The sequence below is a fragment of the Heliangelus exortis genome, chromosome 26 (assembly GCF_036169615.1).
Source record: "Heliangelus exortis chromosome 26, bHelExo1.hap1, whole genome shotgun sequence".
Classification (NCBI taxonomy): Eukaryota; Metazoa; Chordata; class Aves; order Apodiformes; family Trochilidae; genus Heliangelus; species Heliangelus exortis.
Window position 1 is genome coordinate 191,856 of NC_092447.1, and position 23,250 is coordinate 215,105.

At 53.5% G+C, this 23,250-nt stretch overlaps 1 protein-coding gene across 5 annotated transcripts in view; it reads right to left on the reverse strand.

Annotated features, from left to right (window-relative positions):
• Window positions 1-23,250, reverse strand: part of BCL9L (BCL9 like) — a 60,968-nt gene that overhangs the window by 25,191 nt on the left and 12,527 nt on the right. For 2 of the 5 annotated variants that reach the window (XM_071769245.1, XM_071769242.1), the window contains exon 1: window positions 20,030-20,451. The exons of 1 other annotated variant lie outside the window; for it this stretch is intronic. The gene's annotated coding sequence lies outside the window, so the exon portion shown is untranslated. Of the gene's footprint in view, window positions 1-20,029; window positions 20,452-23,250 lie in introns of those variants that run through there. 2 more of the 5 variants (XM_071769243.1, XM_071769241.1) reach the window with 1 other exon arrangement.

The window sequence follows — 23,250 nt, forward strand, 5'->3', positions numbered from 1 at the left end:
GCTCACAATTCTTAGGAGTGCTCCCAAAAATAGACCAGCGCTGTGGCTTAGCTCTGTCGCCTGCGTCTGCGCACGCCTGTGCCGGCACAAGCCTGGAGCTGTGCAAATACAAACACGTCTGCTGCAGTGATGGCAAGCAGGCCTGCACCAGCACAGGTCGATTTGCATCCATGCTGGTGTGGGTGTGCCCGTTGAACCGCAGATCCATGTGGATCGGTGCAAGCATGTTGGTGCTGGTACGAGCCTGCATCTGAACGCGTGTGAGTGTCAGCACCAGTGTGTGGGTGTGAGAGAGTGTGGAAGAACATGAAGCCTCTGCCTGTGAATGCGAGGGCAGCCCTGCTGTGCCCTCTTCCCCAGCAGGACATGGCAGGGCCCCTCTCACAAAGCAGACCAGCTTTTTGTGGCTGCAGCATGAAGCAGGTTGTCCTGTGAGGTCCCTGGCACTGTGCCCCCACTACCCCATGGCACATCAGGGGAGGCAGGATGCAGGTTCTCTTGTTAGGCTGTTGGTGCAGCAAGTTCAACAATCCTACCTCCAGGCACCAGAACCTTGCTGCAAAAGCAAGTAAAGCCTGATCTGTGTGAGGCCAGAGACATACCACCACATCCAGCTGGGGCTTGCAGGATTTTCTCAAGGGCTCCACAGAGGCAGCCAGGGCAAGGCTCCTGCTGCAGACCCTCAGCTTTCTCTTAGAGCAGAGTGGTCTCCGAGTCTCACACAGCTCCTTCCAAATGCCAAACCCATTAGCCTTAGTCCACGTGGGCAAATCCAGGAGACAACGACCACCTTCATGCTCATGAGACAAAATAGGAAAAGAGCTGTCAACTCCCAAATCCAGGCACAAATTTCTTCCTGGAGTTCATTCAAAAGGGAACCTGACAGGTAGGAAGATCAGAAAGTACATATGACCACAGTTTTGCTCAGGGTTTGCCAAGATGCCCAGCCCATTTCACCCTTCTGATATAATTGAGATGGCCATCTAGCTCCAAGAACTATAAGCAAGATTCTCCAAGAAACCTAAAACACAGACCTTAAACTGTGGTGACAATGTTAATGGGAAGAGCCTGAAATTCCAGCACTTTATTTCAGGCTTCAGTGGGGAGATGTGCCAGGAAACAGTGGCAGGAGACTGAGTCAATGCAGCTACACTATTTCTCAGAGAGGAAAAAAAACATTGATCCAGGTATTGATTTGATGCAGGAGTTTATGTTTGTTTAAAAGTTTGCCCATGGGTAAGACCTTGTTACAAGCATCTTTCCTGGTGATGAAGTTAGAAAAACAGACTGTGCCAAACTCCAGTCACCCGCCTGGGGAGCAGAATGTAAGCAGGTGTGGAAGTTAAACAGTCCCTCAGGGATGATTCCCTCCTCCACTCCCCCAACATTAAACACCACATCGTTGGGTGGAGTAAAACCACAACCAGCTGTATGGGAGCATTTTGAGAAGTACAGCATAGCTAGGGTGTAAATGGGGGGCTGAAGGACAGGCAGTTTGTCAGAGGTTTCAGATCATGAGGTATGAAGGATTTAGACAGCAGATACAGTTCAGGATTATTTTTCCCCTTTTAAAGAAAGAGCAACAGGTTTTCAAGATCCCCACAGGTTTGCAATCCAACCAGGAAAGGGCCTGAGAACCAGAAAATGACACTGAACTAAGACAACATGGAACTGACAAGTCATGTTTCCTTCTCTTCAGAAAAAACAAAAGTAAACAGGCAAGTACCAGGATCACATACATAGGTACCCACTAACACAGACAGTTTCCAAAAGCACTGCACACAAATATTTCCTGGACCAGATCAAGCCCTCAATGGGTTCCACATTTGGTGGAAAACAACTGTCTCCACTTCAATCTGTAGGTCACTCCAAGTTACTATAATCCCTTCCAAACCATTCCTGCTTTTCTGCCCCAGACATTTGCTCTGTGAAACACCATAAATAAGTTTAACAAAAAAGCATGGCTACACCAGATGCAGTTATTCCACCAGAGAGACACTCAGATATTGCTACAAAGATCTCCTCCTCTCACACCTCCTCAGCCCTGCAGGCACAAGCTCTTAAGAGACAGGGAAGGGAAGAGCATTGAGGACACATTGAAGACGAGACACAAATGCATGACGTATAATGCACCCACGGCAGCTACCTCCTGACGTCAAAGGTCTTTCCCTTAGAGCCCAGCAAACCATGCAGCACCCACTGCCCTGTACTCATGATCAACCCCAGAAATCTCTGCCATCAAATGCCTGATCCCAGCAGCACTTCTGACTTGTCCTCACTTCTGTCCTGCTATCACAGATCCTGCATGAACCACAGACAACATGCAGCATTTAGGCAGGGACACTAACCATCAGAGAAGAGCTGGAGGCACAACTGTGTGTGCAGAGAGACTTCTTGTAGGGACTAAGATAGCAATCGTTCCCCTCACGTCTGTATTCCCCATGTGACACATGGCAAAGAGGCTTAGCCTTACCAGGAGCTTGCAGGCACCTTTCCCCACTTCGTTCTCAAGCCTCCTCGTGCATCTTTAAGTTCCCTTCATTTCAACGGAGCAAAATATTCTGGAGGATTTATTTTGCCTTTTACATTTCTTAGCCCATCACATCCTTTCCTGCTAAAATAAAAAATAATAAATCAATTTCTTGCCTTCCCTGTCTTTCCTGCCTTGGAAATATGTCTTGCAACGAAGCAGTGATACATGATGGAGGAAAGAGCAAACTAGTTCAGACCAGTGTGGGTATCCTCAGATACCCGCATGGCTCACGGCAGCCAACCGGCTGCTTGCTCTCATACAGCCCTCTTGCTGAAGTACACAGAAGCCAGAGTCAGGCTGAAACATTTGCTGCGATTCATGTGTTTGAAATAGCAAAAATCAACATACAAATTAAGAAAATCTGTCTCTGAAATCAACCGACAAATTTGCATCTGAAAACTCCTCTTGCCTGGAGCCTTCTTTGTTTGCTTCGTAAGTTTTACTCCTGTGAGGTGCCACATGCTCCGGTGCCCAGTGACCCCCCAGGAGCTGGGACACAGGAGATCTCTGACCTGTCATGCAGCTCAGGCTGGGACACAGGCTTGCTACAAGCCATGAGTCAACCTGGCAGGACTTGGATGACACCTACCTCTCTCCCTGCACCATCTCCTCTCCACCCTGGCAACGGGTTGCAAGGCAAATTGGATGCACAGGGAGCAAAGATGTTGATGGCCAGAGCACAGGGCAGAAATCCATTCCTTGCACACGTTCTGCTTCTGCTCAAGCACAGCTATGTCTGGGTGCAGGGATATGTGCAGCAGGAGAGCATAAGGTGGGACACTGACTGGTGGCTTCCCTGGAAGCTCAGGGGAAAGCTGAGCTCCCAAGGCAGGATGCTGCTTCCTGGGAAGGAACAGTCCAAAGGAGAGGCCCAGGAACACTGCTGGGTGCAGCAGGCAACTACCCCTCCTCCCAGGTACCACCATTGGAGGCAGAAGCAAGGAGGAAAAACCAGGCTGCTATCTTGCACCTTCTCCCTCTAGACCAATTCTGTAAATAAAAAACAGCTTCCACTTGTCCCATCCCAAGAGAGAAGGAGGCAGAAAGAGCTTTGTTGTCAATACATGAAACTGTCGCTAAGTGAAGAAGAAAAAAAAATGGGGGGGGGGGGGGGGGGGAGAAGAGGGGAATGAGGGAATGAGGGAGGGGACAAAAACCACATTTTTACTTCTGGTGGCCAGCCAGCTGACTGACTCAGCCAGTTTGGTCGTCTGCCATATAGATTTAAAAACAAAACCAAGCTCTCAGAGAGGGGAGAAAAGGGGATTCAGATGAATGTCCTTTTTTGTTGCATGTCGAGCAGATCCTAGACCAGCCCAAGACGTGTTTAGGAAAATGGCTTCCACTGTGCCCAGGGGCTCAGCACAGAGCAAGGTACGGTGCAGGTCTGACACTGCTGGTGCCATGCATACCACAAGACTCACAGCTCCGCTGCCAGAAAACTGCTGGGTCTGGAAAGAAGCACAGCAAAAGCCTACAGCTCCAGTGCTGCCCACAGAACTGGTTCCCTCCAGCCACCATGAGGGCTAGAGACAGAGGTCTGAGTCCCCAGGCAGGTGCCATCCACCCGCCAGGTATCACAGTCACCCTGGGGTGACCACAGTGTCCAACCACTGCCTAGGAGAGAGCCGTGCAGTAGGCTGCCGGATGCTGTAGCTGTTCTTGGACCCTGCGCTAGTGCTGCATGCTGTGGCCAGCTCCCCACCTTTGCCTGCTCCCTGCCGGAGGAATGTACACAGGAGGTGGGAGGAGCAGGGAAGAGGTTGTTTTGAAATACCAGCTCCCGTTTTATTTATCTGCATCCCACAGTGCCCATGGCACGGCAGCCACTCTGTAGCAAGCGCTTTCTGTTCCCAAGGCACTGCACAAACACGAACATGCGCTCCTCACGCCCTCTGCAGCAACACAACACGCTGGCACTCTCGGCATGGCCCCAGACATGCAGGGCTCGCCACTCCACGCTGGCTCTGTGCTTCCACACAACTGGATGGTCATGAAATCTTATGTGAACAAGCAGTACTGGGCATTTTGCAGCTGCAGCAGGCACCACAAACACTGGCTGGTGAAGCCTTGCAAGCTTCCCATGCAGCCATCTTCCATAGAAACTGGCCAGCCTCCCTGGAGATTAATCCCTCTCTCATCGCAGGGAGCACAGACAGAACAAGTTACCTAAGGACCTGAGGACAGGGAGGTGCACGCCCTGTGGCTCTCATTCCTTGTTCAAGACAGCAGAAGGGAAGCACCAAAAAACCAAGACCTTGCCCAAAGCTGCTCCAGCCAAGAAGAAAAACCTTTGCCCTTTGGCTCCTGGTCCCCAGAACAGACACTAAACAATACTGAAATGTGGTCTGCCAGCTGCCCCAAAGCAGGTATCCCTTCCTGCAGAGTCCTGCCAGCCTCAAAAGGGCTCAGAAGAGGGGTGCAAGTGTGCACCCCATAGGCAGGGGGAGCAGGTGCAAGCCCCTGTTGTGATGCTGCAGAGGCACCCAGCACTGCCAGTGACAGCTCCTGCAGGACAGATGACAGGACAGCTGCCAAGCCACATGGTACCCTCTGCTGCAGGATGGTGGGCACCATCCATGGGCCAATGGCTCAAGCTCTGTTCTGCCCAGCCCAGACCGGGGGTTAACAAGCTGGCCTCACCTTCATCAGAGATGTTTCTGATTTGAGCAGGAGCAAGATGCAGGGCTGGGAGCAGGGAAGGGGGTGTGATGGGCAGAGCTTTTTTGTGGAGCTAAAAGGGAAGATTTAGTAACTGTCAGAAAAAATGGCTGCTTTATTGCAGGCAGCTTGTAAACCCTGGAGCCTGAAGGTCTGGGAGTAATTTCTCCCTCCCACGTGCTGGGCTCAGTTTGTACTGGGGGTCAGAGGCCGGTGCTTTTCCAAAGCATTCTGGGAAAGACGCCAACTGGAGCAAGCTGCTAAACACCACTCTACAGCACAGCCCAAAGGGCTGGAGCGTGCCATTAACCCTTCACAGAGCAATCCCTCCCCTCTTCTCTTCTAGCTCCATCCATCCAGTCTGACAGCAACCAAGGGATAGCACCTCACAGAAGCCAGCACACCCGCAGAAGTGAGAAGAGCCCAGTATAGGTCTCCAACAACAGTCCCTGCAGCCCTTCCACCTGTCTGCGCTATGCCACTGCCCTCCAAGCGGCCTGCTGGTACACGCTCACAACCAGAGGCACTAACCACGGCACCATGGGAGATAACACTCCTGTGGACAGTGTTCTGCCAGACTCCAGCACCACTCCTCTACTCCAGGGAAGGATGTCCTATGATTATATCCTCTCCAGCAACCTCTTGGGCCCTGGCACTCCCTCTGTTCTGCTTGCCAATGCCTTCCTCCCAGGGTAATGTTATGCCTTCCCCTCTCCCCTGCCAATCTTCTAGGAGAAGCAGCATAACCAACCTCCACGTGGCACCTTCTGCTTCTCCTCAGCATCAGGTACATACAGGACCTGCTAGTCTCACCTCTAGCAGCTGGTGATGTTCCCATTCCCTTGGGGGGGCTCTAAAGGTCACATGCCAGGGCTCCCTCATTCCCTCAGCCACCTCCTCCTGGGCTCTGAGACAGGCTGGCCAGGGCACTCATAGCTTGGCTACCTCACCTAAGATGCAGCAGCTCTGGATCACCTGTGCATGGCTTCCTGAAGCTTCCTCTCCCAGGGATGTGTGCAAGCGCTTCTGGCCTGCAGCCCAGCCCCACTGCCCCCACCCCATCGAGTATCTGCCAGCACAAAAAGAGGAAGGGAGCTCAGTTCTGCTTCTCATCGGCATCTCTCATCTTCCCTCAGATGCATGCCCTGTATTTCCCTCGCTTCATCTTCACAGCACTGCTCAGTGCCATGCTGGTGGGGAGGAGTGGCCTGCGGTTACTGCCCAGGCAAACCAGAGACCCAAGCTCTCTGCTCAGCTTTGGTGCCAGATCTGCTCTGGGGTCTGCCTCTCTGAGCAGCAGCACCGGGTCCTGGCTGCCTGAAATGGTGCTAACAGATGTGCCAGGGCCCTTTGCTGGTGACACCGCAGAGCTGTGGCCCTGCTTGCCACACAGCCTCACCTCGCTGCTTGCTGTCAGCCAGACAACTTGCTCCCACCTCAACATCAGATCATTTCACCATCACCATGGTCACCCAGCTTTCCCATCACTGCTTCTCTGATGCCTGATGCGGGCATGGACTGCTGCTGTACTAACCAAACCCGGGGGCGAGAACCTACTGTCAGCTAACTATGTGCCAAGCAATGCTCCTCCATAATGCCACACCTCCTCCAAGCTGGCAGAAGGATCTGTCTGATGGTCACACTGAAGGCAACCCTCTTACTCCAAACACAAACTTGTGCCTTCTTGTCTAAAACCCCTTTGAATTGTGCTCATACCTTTCTGAACCAGGAACAAAATGGCAAATTTCCCCAATAGCTTAATTTATTCCACCTTTTCCTGTTTTCATGCCCCACCTGCAATCCCTCCAGCTTCTTCTTCCAAACCTGCCTTTACAGTCAGAGCTGCTGAATCCTCTTTCATCCTCCACCATCTCTTCTGCCTAATCCACATACCTCAGCCCTCCTTCTAGGCTTTCCCCAAGATCACAGTCCAGCAGTGCCTTCATGCTCCCAGCTACTGCTTCACCAGTTTCAGGAGAAAGGAGTCTGCTATGTGCTCCTCTCTCCCATTCCCTCTTCATTAAATCCTTCTGCTCCATCCGTCCTCCACTCTCTCTTCTGGAGAAGCCTCGGGCTAGAAGCACACGTTGTACAGCCAGGGCATATCAATGACTGTTGTGCTGGGGGACAGGCTGGACTTGGGGTAAAGTTCTACTGGCTGGCACACATTCTGGTGCCAAACATATCCACACAGGTTCCCCCTGGTGAAGCAGCACTGAGTGGCTGAAGCCACAGAAATGCCACTTTGCAGGGACCTTCCTGCCACCAGGATGGCAGGACCAACAAGCCCGGGGGTACTCTCAGGAGGCAGAAATCCACAGCCCTGCTGCCCTTTGCATTCAAGGAACCCATCACCCCACCTCTCAGCCACAGCAGAAGAAAATGAACCTCCCGTCTCCCTGGAGGGGCCAGATGAATACCTGGAATAGCAAACTTTGTCTCGCAGCTGCACAGGACAGATCTGAGCCAGAGCACTGGCACTGCAGCTCACAGCTGACCTTGCTGCATCTGTTCCACTCAAGCAGCTCCCAGCTTTTTGCTCTGGACTCCACGCCTGCCTCAGGCCCCAGGCACTGGCTGGAGACCTGCCAAAGAGAGGGCTGCCTGTCTGAATCATTGGCCAGAAACGGGTAAGCTTCACCTTTAATAAGCCTTTCCCCTCCATCAGGCACCCTGATTTTTTTTTTAATTTTTTTTTTTCAATTACGGCCGGAAGGTTGCTTGAAACTGAGCCAGCACCAGGGAAACCACTATTTCAAGGTCCTGTAAAGGAGCCTGTAAAAGCAGAAGGGAGCTTTGGTCGGGCATGTGGGGGGTGATGCGAGGAGCAGGCTGTTCGCTGGGAAGCTGCTGCTGCTTGCCAGGAGGCGGTGGGGGAGGAGGCAGCAGATGTCCGCAGACAGCATTTGCCGAAAGCCTGCAGCGCTCCAGCCCAGCAAGGGGAGGAAGGCGGCGGCTGGTGCCACTGCTGCTGCATTGTAATTGAACAGGACAAACACGACACAGTCTTGCCGAGAAAGCTTACGCTGCCTTTCCCTCCAGTAATTGCTACTTCAGTGACAGGAAGCGGGAGTACCAGGACCCTGTCCGGGGGTCAGAGAAAGACTTCGGGATGACTACTGGAAGACCTTGAATGCAGGAGGGAAAAGTACTGCCATGAAAATTGCAAGATTCCTCTTCCTCGGGAAGCAGTGGCGGCTGCAAATCCCAGCATAGCCAGGGCCAGTCAAACTATGGGGTCTGATCCACATCAGCGTGCTACAGCCCACAAGCTGCCTTCATTCTCAGCATACAGAACAGCCAGGCACTGCCAGCCCGAGGCCGGTCAAGTGCAAGAATCCACACAGCAAATTCCCAGCAGAAAGAGCAATGGAGCCAAGGAACTCTGGCTGCAGCCTTCCACTTTGAGCACTGGAGCCAAAAGGGGGAACCCTTCCCAACGAGAGGTGTCTGTGTTTCCTCCCCTCATTTGCTAACAAGAGATAGAAGAGGGCCAGCCACCAGTACTGCACAGCAGCCAGGGAGCCCAAGCCCAGCCATGCTGCCTTGAAAGGTGCTAGGGCTCCAAGGCAGCCCACACAGTTCTCATTTCTTGCCTTCAAAGTTGGCTTCTTCCCCACCCCACACCAGTGAGGCCAACCAGAGGCGCTCTACATCCAGCAGCTACCCCACAACCATCCACTCACACAGGTTTTGTCCCACACCTCTGTGAGAGACATATGTTAACAGAGAGCAACGCCTTAGAGAACTGTCCCCTGACACTGGGACACCCATAGGTCCTCCTCCCATCAAGAAGCATCCCAACCATTGCCAGGCTCCACACAACCACTCACTCACTGCCCACACTGTTCAGAAGGACCTTAAAACCCTCAGAAAAATCAGCACTTGCCTGGTTCAAATGGAAAGAAACTGACTTCTGCTAGAGGGGACTTCTGCTCATTGAGTGATACCACCCTTGGGCCTGTTGTTCAGATCAAATCAAGCAGTTCCTGGGCTCCTCCTACAGCATACCAAGACACAGCCTGGCACTTGGGTCCACTTGAGTCCTCTTAAAATAAAAATTAATTGATATGCAAATCAGACATGGCATTAGATTAGCCTGCTGTCCAAGGGCAATACAGAGATTCCACACTGCTTCATACAATGATCCCAATTCCCCTACATCTTTCCTCCTTCCCAAGCCAGCATCAGCCATTAGCCATAGCTCTCTGGAGCAGGGAGGACCCCATGGACACACACCTTGTGTGCAGAAGGGAGCCTCTATGGTAGGTCGTCCTCTTGAGCCAGGCCCCAGCTCTGGCTTGTCCCCTTCCTGATCACCAGCATGTCACATTGTCGTTTTCCCTGACACATTATTGTGGTTTAAACAACACTAACCACCAGACAGCACCTCACTCACTGCCCCCAGGGCAGGGTGGGAGAGAGGATCAGAAAATCGAAAAAACTCATGGGTAGGGATAAAGACAGTATAATAGGTAAAGCAAAAGCTGCACACAAGAAAAGCAAAATAAGGAATTATTTCACTCCTTCCCATTAGCAGGCAGGTGTTCACCCCCCCAGCAAAGCAGGATTACCTGGGAACACAAATGCCATTACTCTGAATGTCCCCACCTTGCCTCTTCTTCCCCCAGTTCTATATGCTGAGCACAACGCCATGTGCCACAGAATATCCCTTTGGTCAGTTGGGGTCAGCTGTCCCAGCTGTGTCTCCTCCCAGCTTCTCGTGCACTCCCAGGCTGCTCACTGGTGGGGTGGGGTGAGCAGCAGCAAAGGCCTTGACTCTGTGTAAGCACTGCTCTGCAGTAACAAAAACAGCTCCACATTATCAACACTGTTTTTTGCACAAATCCAAAACATGGCCCTATACTGGCTACTATGAAGTTAACTCTATCCCACGCAGGAACAGTGATGGAACAAACACTGAAACAGCAGCCATCCAACATGCCCAGAATCGGGTAAATGCGATCCCAAAACCTGCTGTTGCACTTGGATGTGTTCACTTCTCCTCTCTCCCCTTCCAGGTAACTAACCACCAACTACAGATACCCTCTTCTACCACCTCGTTCCAACCTGAGGCTGGGCAAAGCAGTTAACCTCTCCATTTGTCTGCAGCAAGATGAATACAACACTCAGCATCACTGTAACAGGGACCAGCAGCTCTGAATGATGCCAACACTGTCCCCTTCTGCAGAAAGGGCCCAGAGCACAGCACTGTTCAGCATCAGCCTGAGAACTAGGAAACCCCAAGGACAGTTGGTTTGCTTCCCTGGTGTTAAATGAGCCTGCTGCAGACCTAAAAGTGCCCGCAGGCTACTGCTGGGGAAAATACTTAAGAAAGGCAGCTTGTTGTTGCAATAGCCTTTGATTTGTTGCACAGCGGTCCACACCAGCACCAGAAAAATGACCGGAGCCCTTAAAAAGAGTCTAAAAAATACCAATGTAGGTAATATGTTTTATTCAGACAAGGGCTTTTTGAAATTACTTTTTACTAAAAAGCACAGTAAACTAACAGATAAACATTTGCCACCAGTAACAGTCTCCCTGAATATTCCAAAAGCACTACCTGGGGTGGAGAGCACCACCTACATGTAAGGTTCTGGTCACACAAACACTCAGGCTGGTAAATTAATCTTTTCACTAAAATAATACACACAACTGCAAAATCAGGGCTACAATGACATTTATAGCAAAATACTTGTAAGTGGCAGGACACTGCTGAAGATCTGTTTAAGCCAAAGTAACTCCTTGTCAACAACAAAACATTTACAACTTCAACTCCTGAAATTGACTTTCAATGAGCACAGCCAGGTTTGGGAGGGTTTTCTGTTTGTTTTTTGGTTTTTTGTTCGGTTGGTTTTTTTGAAACAGACTCCAAAGCACAAATGCCAACACTGAATACTGTGACTGATTTGGGTTTTTTTTTTAGAGAATTTGGAAAGAACAAGGAGCAAAACTCACACTGGACTCTCCAGTGGAGGTGGGCAACCTAGGTAGATCATTACTGAACCCCTGGCTTGTGAAAAGTTTTTGGAAAGAAAGATGCAGCTGCCTAAAATAGAGCCATGCCCCTGCACTTATCTGTTCTTCATTTGGGTTTGTGCTCTTCTCACCACAAAGAGGACAGAGCTTTGGAGGTTTTTCCTGCAGCACCAAGTTCATGTGAAACAGGACTCCTCCCAACTGACAATTAGGAAACTAACTAAAGAGTACAAAACCCTGTCATTCTAAAGCAGATACATGCAAATGACATCACAGAAATAAGTAACAGCAACAAAAAGGTATTTAACTATTTTTAACTACTTTTCCCAGGAGCTCCCTACATGTTCTGAGCTCCAAGAGTGAGCTGGGACAGAGAAAATCATCTCTATGAGAAGCCAAGAGAAAAACCACATTCATACCTCCCAGTAGCGGAATGAAGGAGCTTGGCTCCTGCTGTCAAACACCATCTCAGCTCCTGCCCGTGAGCACCAGGAATGTTTGAAAAGGGGACATATCACTCCTTTTCCAGACGGAGGAGGGGATGCAGTCCATGGGAAACGCTTTCTGCTGCCCAGTGCAGCAGAAAGCTGGGAATGGGTGGAGTGATGAAAAAAAGAGAGGGGAGCCCATGGTCCTGGTGCCCACATCCCACTTCCAGGGCTGCCAGGCTGCCACATCAAATAGCTATCCTGAGCCGCGCTCCTGACAGGCATCACAGGCAAAGACCTCACAGCAGGACCGGCGTGAGGCTCCTTGCACCCAGGGCCATCGCTGCCTGTCTCTGATGCTTATCCACCATGACTGGCAGCAGCTGATGCCTACAGATCGTGCAGAAACCTTGATCTCTCCCACTGGAGAAGCTCCACAACTCCCCAGGCTGACAAAAAGGCTCCAACCCAAACCCCTGTTGATGCCTTTTTACCATTGAAAAGGGAATCGGGACACCTGAGGACATGTGAGGAGGATGGTGAGGGACCAGTCTGTAACCCCAGCACCTCTCCGGACAGAAACACTTGTCTGGACAGCAGTACTGCCATTGACAGGCTGTGCAGAAGGAAACCAGGCAATGGCCAGGGCAGACCCTCAGCACCTCACTGAGGGGAAGTTTATCCAAAACTGAGGGCTCCTGGATCCCTTCTCAGTGCTGTCTGAATAAAGAAATTTACAGCATACTTTGTGGCCTGATTCTTCCTGTTCTAACAGGGCTGTTCAGACAAAGGTGCAAATTACGTAAGACTTTCCCTTTCAGGAAAAATGTTGTGATGGTGGCACTTGCATTCCTTCAGCCCTGAACCCACCAGCACCCTTCCCAGGCACTCTGTTGTGCCCCATGACAGGGGACCACTAGCCCAGCACCCAGTGGCGATCCTCCCCACAAGCTTTGCGGACTGGTACACAGCACATCACCCATGTGCAGGAGCCCCTGCCTGCAACTACAGTATAAATCAAAACCCATTCAGAAAAAGCAGAATTAGCAAAGATGAAACAGCCAGGAGCTCTGGTGGCAGCTGGAAGGAAAGACACAGACCCCCACCACCCAGCAGAATCAGAACCACTGCTTCCCTGTACCCTTTGAGAGTCCTGCGGATCCGGCCACACTCCCTGCCCAGCTCTGGAAGGAGACACCAAGCCTGCTTACCCCATCACTAGAAAGCATATGTACCACAGAGCATACAAAATCCTTCCTGTCTTCTCTTCCAAATGCATCTTGCCCCCTCTCAACTGGGACCCCCTCATAAAAATAAGAAGAGACAGGCCTTTCCTGGCATTTCCTTTTGCTGAAAAGGCTGTAAAATTTTCCAAGCGTCGCCAGAGCCAGAGCAAAGTTTGTCAGGAGCTCAGCTCATTAGGCCGCTGCTCAAAGAACCCCGCGGGAGGCGCAGTCTGCGTAATTCAAAACAGCTTGGACCCTGGAAAAGAAAATAGAAACCAGGCTCTGAGAGCAAGGGGGGCAGCTCCAGCTCCAGCGTAACCCCTGCTCCAGGCATGCCCCATCCATGGGGCTTGAGGAGCCCCGACCCCGTAGAGGTGCTGCAGCCAGCCCAAGAGGAGCTGGCACCAGCCAGAGGAAATTCCAAGCCTGTTGCTTCTGGCAGCCACGCCGGGCCCTGGCTAGGACCTCGGCAACCTGGAAACCAGCTACTCAGCAATTTTCTCGCCATCCAGAGGGCTTGTTCTGAACCACAGTTTCACTTCCCCCTTCCCTGCATTGCAGCCCAAGAGGCAAGGAACACCAGAGGCAAAAAAACGTTTGCTCAAACGCTGCCATGACTGAGGCCGCCCCCAAACTGCTCTCCTCTGGGACAGCAGTTTGGAGCTGCTGCTGTTCTCCCTGTTGCATCTGGGGGCGGGGAGAGCAGAGGAAACTTGCTCGGACCAGCCCTAAGTCTCCCCGGTTCCTTCTGCCAGGGAAAAGTTCAAACAAGGATGCACAGAGGCAGGACACAGGCAGATTTCAGCCCAGCCTCACTGCCGTGCTTGAGGCTTGCCTGTGGCCAGACCTGCTCCGTTCAGGCCCTGTCTGGCCCCGTCCTCTGCTGCAGACCAGTGCTGGAACAAATCCTGCCAAGGAAGTGGTGAAAGCTCCAGTGTTGTGGGGGTTTCCACAGCCTTGGCCAACTTGTTGTCAGGAAGAGCGGCTCAGAGATGCAGCTCTTGCTCACCGCCCTTTGCAGTTCTCCATCCAGCTCCTAACTGCACTGAGCTCAGAGACTGGCAGGGCTGCAGGAAACCTACAGCATGGCTGCTCAGGACCCTGGCAACCTTTTACAAGCCAGCATCCTCGACCGATCACAGCCTCACATGGTGCCTTTTGCAAGAAGCCAGGAGCCTAGCAGAACGTAACAGAAAAAAGCAACAGCCTTTCCACCCACTGCTAAAACCCCTTCCTGACTGAAGGCAGCTCAACTGTTCACTGATAGACAGTTGTTTCACAAGATCTTTCTCCCTAAGAGCATATTAAGAATATATATTTTTATCAGGAAGACTGCAACGCTCCACAGAGCCTCTGCCTACAGAACCAGGTAACCAATGCACACCCGATCATACAGTTACTGAGCCCTGAATGGCAAGTCAAGGAAGACCATCCACAAAACCAACTTCAACAGCAGACATATCACAAGCAGAAAGATACATCTTCCCTGAACTTAAACCCTTAAGACAAAACCCTGGGTACAGCCCTCCAAACAAGGGTATAGCATGCTGGGAGAATGGCCTTTCTCTGCAGAGAGCACGTTGGAGGAAGACCACCTGCTTTGGAGAGGCAGACACTCAACTCACCAGCCAAGGACACTACTTCTGACTTCTGCTTTAACCACACAAGTTGTAACATTCTAACTTAGTTTATTCAGCTCGGCAAATCCTGGAGATGAGACACTCCAGAACCAGAAAGTTCACAGATGCTCATGAGAAAAGCTCCTGACCTCCAGCTTCTCAGAGGGCTGGAAGAGGCTCCTGTGCCTGCACTTGACTAGGAGGCTAAGACCCAAGGAGGCAGCTGAGGAGTGGAGTGATGAGCAGTAATCAGGAATCCTGGCTTCTGTCCCTAGCTCTGCCCCATATTCCCTTCCTTTCTTTGGCCAAGTAATTTCTTTTTATTTTTCCTCCCAGTCTCTACTTTGGTGGTGAAAAAACCAAGCCCTTGCTTCTGCAGAGCACCCAAAGCCTCCTCTGGCCTGTGAGCACAGAACATCGCTAGCACTAGAGCCTGTGAGATACTCAACATGTAGGAGCCACGCAAACCCAGCAGAATCAGCAGAGCCTGGATCTTCCTCTGCTTAAATTTCCAGAGGCAGACAGTCTGCAAACAGACTGTGCTGCTGAGCATCTTCTACATAAACCATATCTTGGCTTGTTCCTCTCTTTGGCCACCACATTAAGCAGCTGAGCAAGGAAAAGGAAAGCTGCTCAGCTGAGCCACGACAGAAGGAGCATCACAACTGCATCAACTTTGCTCCAGACAGACTGCCTGCAAGGAGGTGGCCCTCTAACCAGTAGCAGCAAGGATGGATAAGGGAAAATACAGCAATGAGAGAAGCAGGGTTAAAAGGGAAAAAGAAAACAACACACCAGAACCCAGCCCAGAACCCAGAGAGGCAGGCTGGAACAGAAGTGCCCAAGAAGCAGAGCCCTTCTGCTCCCTAGAAAACCCATCCTGTGGCCTCCCAAGTACTTCAGAGAGGGAAGACCTGTAGGCATAGGCAGGAACAAGGAGCACTCTGTGGTTTTGCTCAGTATTTCAGGCCATCTCTCACACGGGAGGAGCTCTGCTTCGCTTTCCAAGTCTCGCCCTCTCTGGCACAGATCACAAACCTGGCTGCTGGCCCAGGACTTGGTTCCAGCAGAGCTCCTCACCAAACAGGGTGACGCCCCACCTCTGGGCACAGCACTTGGCCCAGTCTTAAAGCCATCTTGAGGCTATTACCTCAGCATCAGAAGAGGCTCACCATCATCCCCAAGCTGGGATTTAAGGTATCTTAAATTGCAGCTGACAAAACCAAACACTGAACCTAGCCCTGGCTCTTGGTGGAAGCTAAACCCAGTGACAAAGTGCCATTTTCTCTACCATCTCCGGCCAAAGTCAACATACGATCTGCCTGTGTGGGAGAAGTGCAGCCTGCCAAAGAAACCCAGGCACAGACAGCACGTTCCTCTGCCTGCAGCTGCCCAGCAAGATGCATCAGGACAAGATGCCAGGTGAAAGCCCTGCCCTCCCATCCCTAACAGAGCAGAGGAGCTGGAAACCCTGCACCCATCTGGCAATCCAGCAAGGACACTAGGATAGAGGGGACCTGCTTGTTAGCAGTTGTGGACAACCTGGCCCATCTCTCAGAAAGAGCTGCAGGTGTGAGAAGCAGGCCCCATCCCACCAGCTGCAACAACCCTATACATGCATCCAGTGAGAGCCAAAATTGGGGCAGCAGGAGCACAAGGTGGGAAGGGAGGCCTGGCTCCAAGTGAGCAGGACTCAGAGCTGGTCATGATGCCCAGGAGCAGGCTTCCAACAGACACGTTGAGGTGTCCTCTGCTCCTTTCTCCCACCACACTAGGGACCAGGCTGCCCAGGTCACTGACAAGCACAGCTCTGCTTGCCAAGAATGCAGCAAGTGCTCAGGGCTCCTGGCAAGCCATCCCTCTGTAGTGTGGCTCTCCCTTAAATCAAAAGCAGGTGTGAGTGACACTAACTGCTTCCTCTACACCGGCTCCTGCTGAGTACAGCCCCGTGGCAATGGCAAATGCCACTGTGAATTGATCACGATTAGAATAAATTCCATCACCCTCTCTGCCTTCGAGTTTCAAAGAAAATCAGGTAGGAATAAAACAAAAACAGCTCCCCATTCCCAGGAGGGGCCTGGTGCCAAGCAGATGATCTGGAACAAGCACCAAGGAGGGAGGAAGGGTGCCTCATCCACACCATGTGATATGGCTGGTGCTGCCTGCTGGGGAAAAGCCGAGGAAGGGCAAAATACAGCAACAGAAATCATCCCTGCCAATGTCCAGTAACAGTTCCTGGGTACCTTTCACTCAGGGCTGCCAGTGGTCACAGTAAGGAAGGCAAACCAAAGGAGCCTTAAGACCAGCCTGACGGAAAGTAACATACAGCTTCATAACAGAAATCAGGAAGAACTGAAGGATCTCTTCCTGGCCATCCTCACCACCCATGCCACACAGAGCTGCTATAAACATGACTGAGAAGCAAAACAGCTGCAATTCTCCCTGGGCCCCTTGCTCCAAGATGGGTGTTTTTCCACAGCTTCAGCACTAAAAGAAACCTCTTAGGGTAGTTTTAATCTCATGGAGATCAACTACACAAAGTCAATATCCAAAGCTCCCGCACCCCTTGGAAACACACGAAGACAGAAGATGCATTTGCCAGTCAACATCTTCCTGGGAGGAAAGGAGAGCTGAGTGACATCGAGACCTGACCTGCATTACATTTTGATTTGCAAAAACAGTCATGCTGGCAATCCTCCTAGCACTTCACTGATGCAGCCTGAAAAAATATTGCTGCATTTGTACATCCTATCACTCTGATATCTTTGTCCTTCATTATTCCATATAATCATGTATCTATGTACCACATTTCCTGTTAAAAATGTCAAAAGCAGTCACAAATGTAGCACAACTCTCTTATGCTCTCCCTTGTCCAGGGCACTGGTGTGATGCTGTGTCTCTGCCAAAAGAGCAACAGCACAAGGAAAATGACATCTGCAGGCCAAGCTCTGGGCTTCTGCTCAGCTAAGGCTACAGGGGAGAGCACAGGAGCAGGCTCACAGGTGGAGCAGACACCTGATGTATTCTCGGGCCAAAACAGCAAACCTGTGCTTTTCCACAGGGACTTCCTCCCCCCAAAGAGGCCTGCTTGGGAGGTCCACTAGTCAGGGTACATAAAACTGGATGGAGCCCTAAGGAATGAAGAGCTAGAAGCCAGCCTGTGCCATCCCCAGAAAATGGCTAGACCAATTAAACCCCATCATAGCAGCTGGAATACACAACTAATGCCAACAAGAGCACATCTGGCTCTCCAGGGGGACAGACACATCCTGGAGGGCTTCAGCAGTTTAAAATTTTCACTCTTAGCTGCAGCTGAGCCAGAGGCAATGAATGACCTGAGACAGTGAAAAGAAGCAAAGGCTGTCCTCATGCCAACACTGAACTTACAAGACACAAGGCAAGGAAACAATCCCAGGACCCATCTTTTACTCAGGACTCTGAAACCAGCTGAAGGTGAATGGGTAAGACACTAAAAGCAACAATTGTAGGGCAGTATGAAATAGCCAACAGTTGGGACACAGCTGGTGCTTCATGGAGGGAACAAAGAGCCTCCCCTCCCAAGCCACCACTGTCTTCCACATAGCAAGCACTGCTGCGGGGGAAGAGTGCTCACAGCCTTTCAGCAGCAAAGAACAGCAGTGGAGAAAGGAAAAGCAAGGATTTCCCCCCTCAAAACGAGTAAGTACTGAGGAAGTGATGCCAGTTGGTTTGACAACTCGATAGAAAAGTCAAAGGCTGAGTTGAACTTGGATCTTCAGAACTCTGGGACAGCACAAGCAAGGCCCACCAAGCTCTATGGGCTTGAGTTAACCTGGAGCTGAAGTGCAACCCCAGTACATACCCAGCAGCTGCACAGAAGCTTTGCGATGGCCCGCTTGCTTCAGGCAGTGTCTGGCCTGTCCCCTCTGTCACACAGTGGCCAGAGAGCCACCTTCCAACTGCAACATGACAAAATGGAAAAAACCATAACCATTTTGCCTTCTTAAACTGAACAAAAACTGTGTTTTCAAGTTTCTGAGTAAGCTTTCCTTTAGCTGCCCTTTCCCAGTGGAAAGAGGAAAGATACTTCAGAGGCAGAGAGACATAGTAACACCTAGAACATTGCACTGTACAAAATACCAAACACCACAACCTGAATTTTCTAGGTAAGGATACAGATCAGTGAGGTTGGGAGGCACCGGTCATACCGCCTGTCCAGCTAAAACAGCAAAACACAGGTTAAAAATCAGACAAAAAAGTTCTAGAGTATCTAGGGTGTCAATGTTCTGAAAAAAGTCCCCAGTGGAGAAGACAATTGCTGTAGAGACAGCACACAGATATGCTCATCTTTCTACCCAGGAGAAAGAGAATAAGGCAACACTGAACTGGTGATTTTTGCACTAGCAGCAGCCTTGGGTATGTATTATACACCCACACATGGCAGCAGCCAGTGGAATCACGGGCACCAGAGTCAAAGGAGGTCTTCAGAGCGTGCAGTCAGGGCTCCCACAGCCCATTGCTGCGCCGTGGCAGCCGAAGGTGCATGGTTCTCCTGCATGCCGGCAGCCCTTGGCATGGCGCAGGCAGGACATGGCCATGTGTCACCGCAGCCCAACACCCTGTCAAACAGCGCTGTCCCCACGGCACACAGACGCAGCACACAACAATGCAACAGCCTACCCTGTCATGTAGCATTACTTAGGTGTTCAGATATGCATCCTTCTCACATTTCTACTCCAGCAAGTGGTTGCCAGCAGAGCAGGGCGAGGACAAGTTCACCATCTGCAAACGACTCGTCCCTGACACAACACAGGGCAGGTTTTGTTACATAAGTTCCCTTCTGTACGCAAAGAAAGCATGTACGTATATATGGTGTTATACCCCTCTTTCCTTCAAAGAGACCACACGCCTGGTTTACCTCCAGAGAAAAAAGAAGCCCATGAAGCAGGACCCCGCAAACAGAGCGCATAGGTCTCACTTGACACTGAGGATTGGGGTTTACTTTAACTCAAAATGAAACACGACAAGCCTGGATACAGGAATCCCAGTTCCAAACCTCCCCGGGCCTTTAAGAGCATCGATAACGCCTTTCAAAATCCAGACCAGCCCCGGAAAATCCGGGCGCAACATAACTCTGAATCTCAAGCGGAGCTCCGCTCCACGCTCTTTGGCACTGAAGGAATGATAAGCGGCTGCGGCGATGGCTCACGGGGACCCGGAAGAAGCGGTCCCCGAAACGCAGGAGCGAGGCGGGAAGAACCACGCGTCCCGGGGGCGCCAGCACAGCGGGACCGCTGACAGCGCGTCCCAACCGGCGCTCCCGGCGGTTGTCCCAGCCGGGCTGTCCCGGCGAAGAGGACTCGAGCGACGGGCGCGGGGCTCGAAGCCGCCCGGGGTGCACTGAGCCGGGCAGGCCCAGACGGAGACACTGCCGTCTCCTTCCCGCCACCACCCTCCGCGCCCCCGGGAACCGCAGCACGACGGCTCCGCCGGTCCCCGCGCACCGGGACGCGCCCGAGTGACAACCCCGAGGCCGGCGCAGAGCCCCGGCCCCCCGGGCGGAACAATGGGGCGGCGGCCGCCCAGGCCCGGAGGGACACTCACCTCAGCGGCGGCGAGGCTCAGGGCAGGCCGGGCGAGCCCAACGGGGCAGCGCGGCTCTGCGGCTCCGCGGGCTGCTGAGGGCCGGCCGGCGGCGCGGGGCCGGCGGCGCGGGCCGCGCTCATGGCTCGGCCGCCCGCCGCGGGGCCCGGGGCCGGCGGAGCCCCCCGCCCCACCGCCCCGCTCCTTCCGCCGGCGGCGGCGGCGGCTCCAGCCCGCGCCCGCCGGCGGGGGTGGGCGTCCGGCCGCGGCGGGCCCCGGCTGGCCGCCCGGCCCCGGGCCGCGGGCGGTTTCCCCGCGCTGCGGCGGGCTGAGGAGCCGGCGGGCGCGGCGGCCCGGGCGCGGGCGGGGGCGCCGTGGCGAGGGCGAGGCGCTGCGTGGCGAGCGGCTCCTTTCTCCGCCGGAGCCGGAATAATCATTTGGAGAAACGGGATCATTCACTTTCCTCTGAGCGCGGAGCCAGGCACTGCCCTGTCAAAATAAAAGCCCCGCGCGCTCATTAACCGCTTCCTGGTCGCGAGCGCCGCGCGGGCACGCACCACCGGACCGGCACCGGGGGCCCGGGGGGCAGCGGGCACTGACATCGCGCCGGGAAGACCAGCTCAGGCGAGATCGGGGGGCGCCGGGGACGGGCACCAGCACCGAGGCGACCAGGATCTGCTCCGGGGAGGGACTGGGGACTGGCATGGCGCAGGAGGGTGGGCGATCGGGACTGCCCGGAACCGGCACCCAGTCTGGGGCCACCTGCGGCCTCCGAAGGGAGATACCGTCTCCCCGCCAACAGCCATCCAGGAAGAGGGGATTTCGCACACAAGCACCATCGTACACGCGTCCCAGCATCACCTGGACGCAGCAGGACTTCTGCTGAGCAGCTCAAACAACACCCAATTCTTTTGCCCCACCGTGCTAGGGAGATCCCCCACCCAAGCCCCTCTCTACCGCGTCTCCCAGAGCCTCTGCAAGGAGACACTCCAGGGCTGACCCGAGCAGCTTCTTTACGAACAAGTTTTCCATGCATTAACCACCCTCGCACCCTGAGCAACACCCTCCATCGACAGCTATGCTGGGGTTGGGAGTGATGGGAGGAGGGAGAGACAGACAAGGCACAAGGCGAGATGCCCGGGATTCAGCTGGGTGCACGCTGTGGTGGAAACAGGGTCCACCTCAAACATAGCATTTGCTCCAGCTGGGCTGCAAGAGCAGCCCACCGCCGGCCTCGGGAGCTGCGGCCCGATGAGAGCTGCTGCTGCTGCCACAGGATGCAGCTGAGAGGGGACACAGCTGGTTCGCTGGCTGCCTGAGCCCTCCTTCCCTCCGGCAGAATGCAGCTGCACAAGAGTACACGCACAACCAGGCCATTAACAACCAGGCCCGGCGACCCGCTCACAGCGATGCCCGCAGCATCCTAACCAGGACGCGCCACCTTCCTGCCTGCAGCACACCAACCACGCGGGGTGGGCCAGAGGCAGGGACCGCCCGGCAGCCCCCCCGGACACTGCAGAGCCGAAAGCTATCCAGGAACAAGCGACGGAAAAGGAACCTCACCCCTCGCTCCGCACAGCCCCCCAGCCCCGCACAGTCCCCACAGAGCCGCGCCCACCCTCCCCCGGGAGGCGGCGGGGGGGATCGGGGATCCACGAGCCTCGCCCCCCAGCCGCGGGGGCGCGCGGGCCGGGCAGGCAGCACAGTCCCCCTGCCCGGCCACCACCGCTGCCCCAGCCCTTGGATCCCCCGGGGATCTCCTCGCCGGGCGGAGGGACGGCAGCCACCGGGGGCGTCTCCGAGTTCCGTCTGCTGGCACCTGAAGTGCCCCCGCAGGGACCCGGGAGGCGGCCGCATACCTCCCTGCGCCGCTGCCGACCGCCCAAGCACCTCGTAGCAAGCATCATCCTTCCCGGTGTCAGCACCGGGATGGTGTCCCTGGCAAGACGCACACAAGCGCAGTGGGTCAGACAGTGCCCAGCCACCGCTGTCTGGAACAACTGTTCAGTGCCAGGGGTGGGCTGGCAGCTCCTTCCCTCCAGCTACAACCTGCAGAGACACCTGCCCTCTCTGCCTCTTTCTCCCTCCCCTGCAGCCCCCGGGCTTTCTACATCACAGCCCCTTGCATCTCTCCCAGCCTGTGCACATGAAAGTGGCAGACAAGACTGGGAAAGGTCAGCAGGAGGACCATCCGCTGCCGGCTCAGCACTGAGCCTCTGTCTTTAATTAACATCTGCCGCGCTAGCTGCCCTCCCTACACTTGACTCCGACTCCCAGTCTCCCCTTCCCACCTCTATCATTACACACATGCTAGGAGTGACGTGGAGGGGAGGAGACAGGGAAGCAGAGTCCTTGGAGCTCCTCGAAGCCTCCCTCTTCCACCACCACTCATCCCAGAAGCTCCCTGGTACCCATCAGCAAGACTATGGCTGAGATGCTTAGACTGGCTGCTACCTGCACCTTAGTTGCACAGGGCTTTCCTGCCTTTGGTCCACAAAACATTCAAGCAGAAAATGAAAAGTCTCCCTTTAAAACCAGCCAAGGACCATGAGGGAGCCCCATCTGTGACCGTGACTCTTGTCTTCCCTTGGAAGAATTCAGAGCAGCCACCCAGAAGCTCCTGACACATCCTGCTTCTGTGAGATGTGGAAAACACAGGGCTATGGGGTCAGAAGGATTGGCCTCATCCTGTGGTGATTTTACTGACAAGGATGTTCAGAGTACATGGAAGGAGGGTCCCAAGCCACCTCCAAGGCTCTGGGGTGTGTTCATTCCCATTGTCTCTCTAGAATGCCAGCCCCAAGCTCAGACCTTCACACCCCTCTGGGCATGGCCCTTATTACACTTATGAATATGATTAATTAGGTCCAATTAACCATACTGGAATTAATGATGTGACTCACAGTTAGATGGAGCTGCCTCTTTGGCAAATTGTTTCCCCAGTGGCTCACTCCAGTCGCAGACCAACCCACAGCAAAGGCCCCAGAGACAGAGGAACAGAGATGAACTGGGATGAAGGAAACGCCTGTATCGGGAGCAGCCCTCTGCTTTGCTGCACCATGTAGCTACAGAGCAGGGAGCTGGTGGCAACGGCAGTGCTAAATTCACAGACCTGACACACAGCCTCATCAGGCAAAGGTCCAGCAGGAAGATGGAGGAGTCTACATTACAGCTGCGGAGGTAGACTCTTGCCTACAACCATCTTTTCAGTTCCACCTGTGGTACCCTTGGTCCTCTCCAGC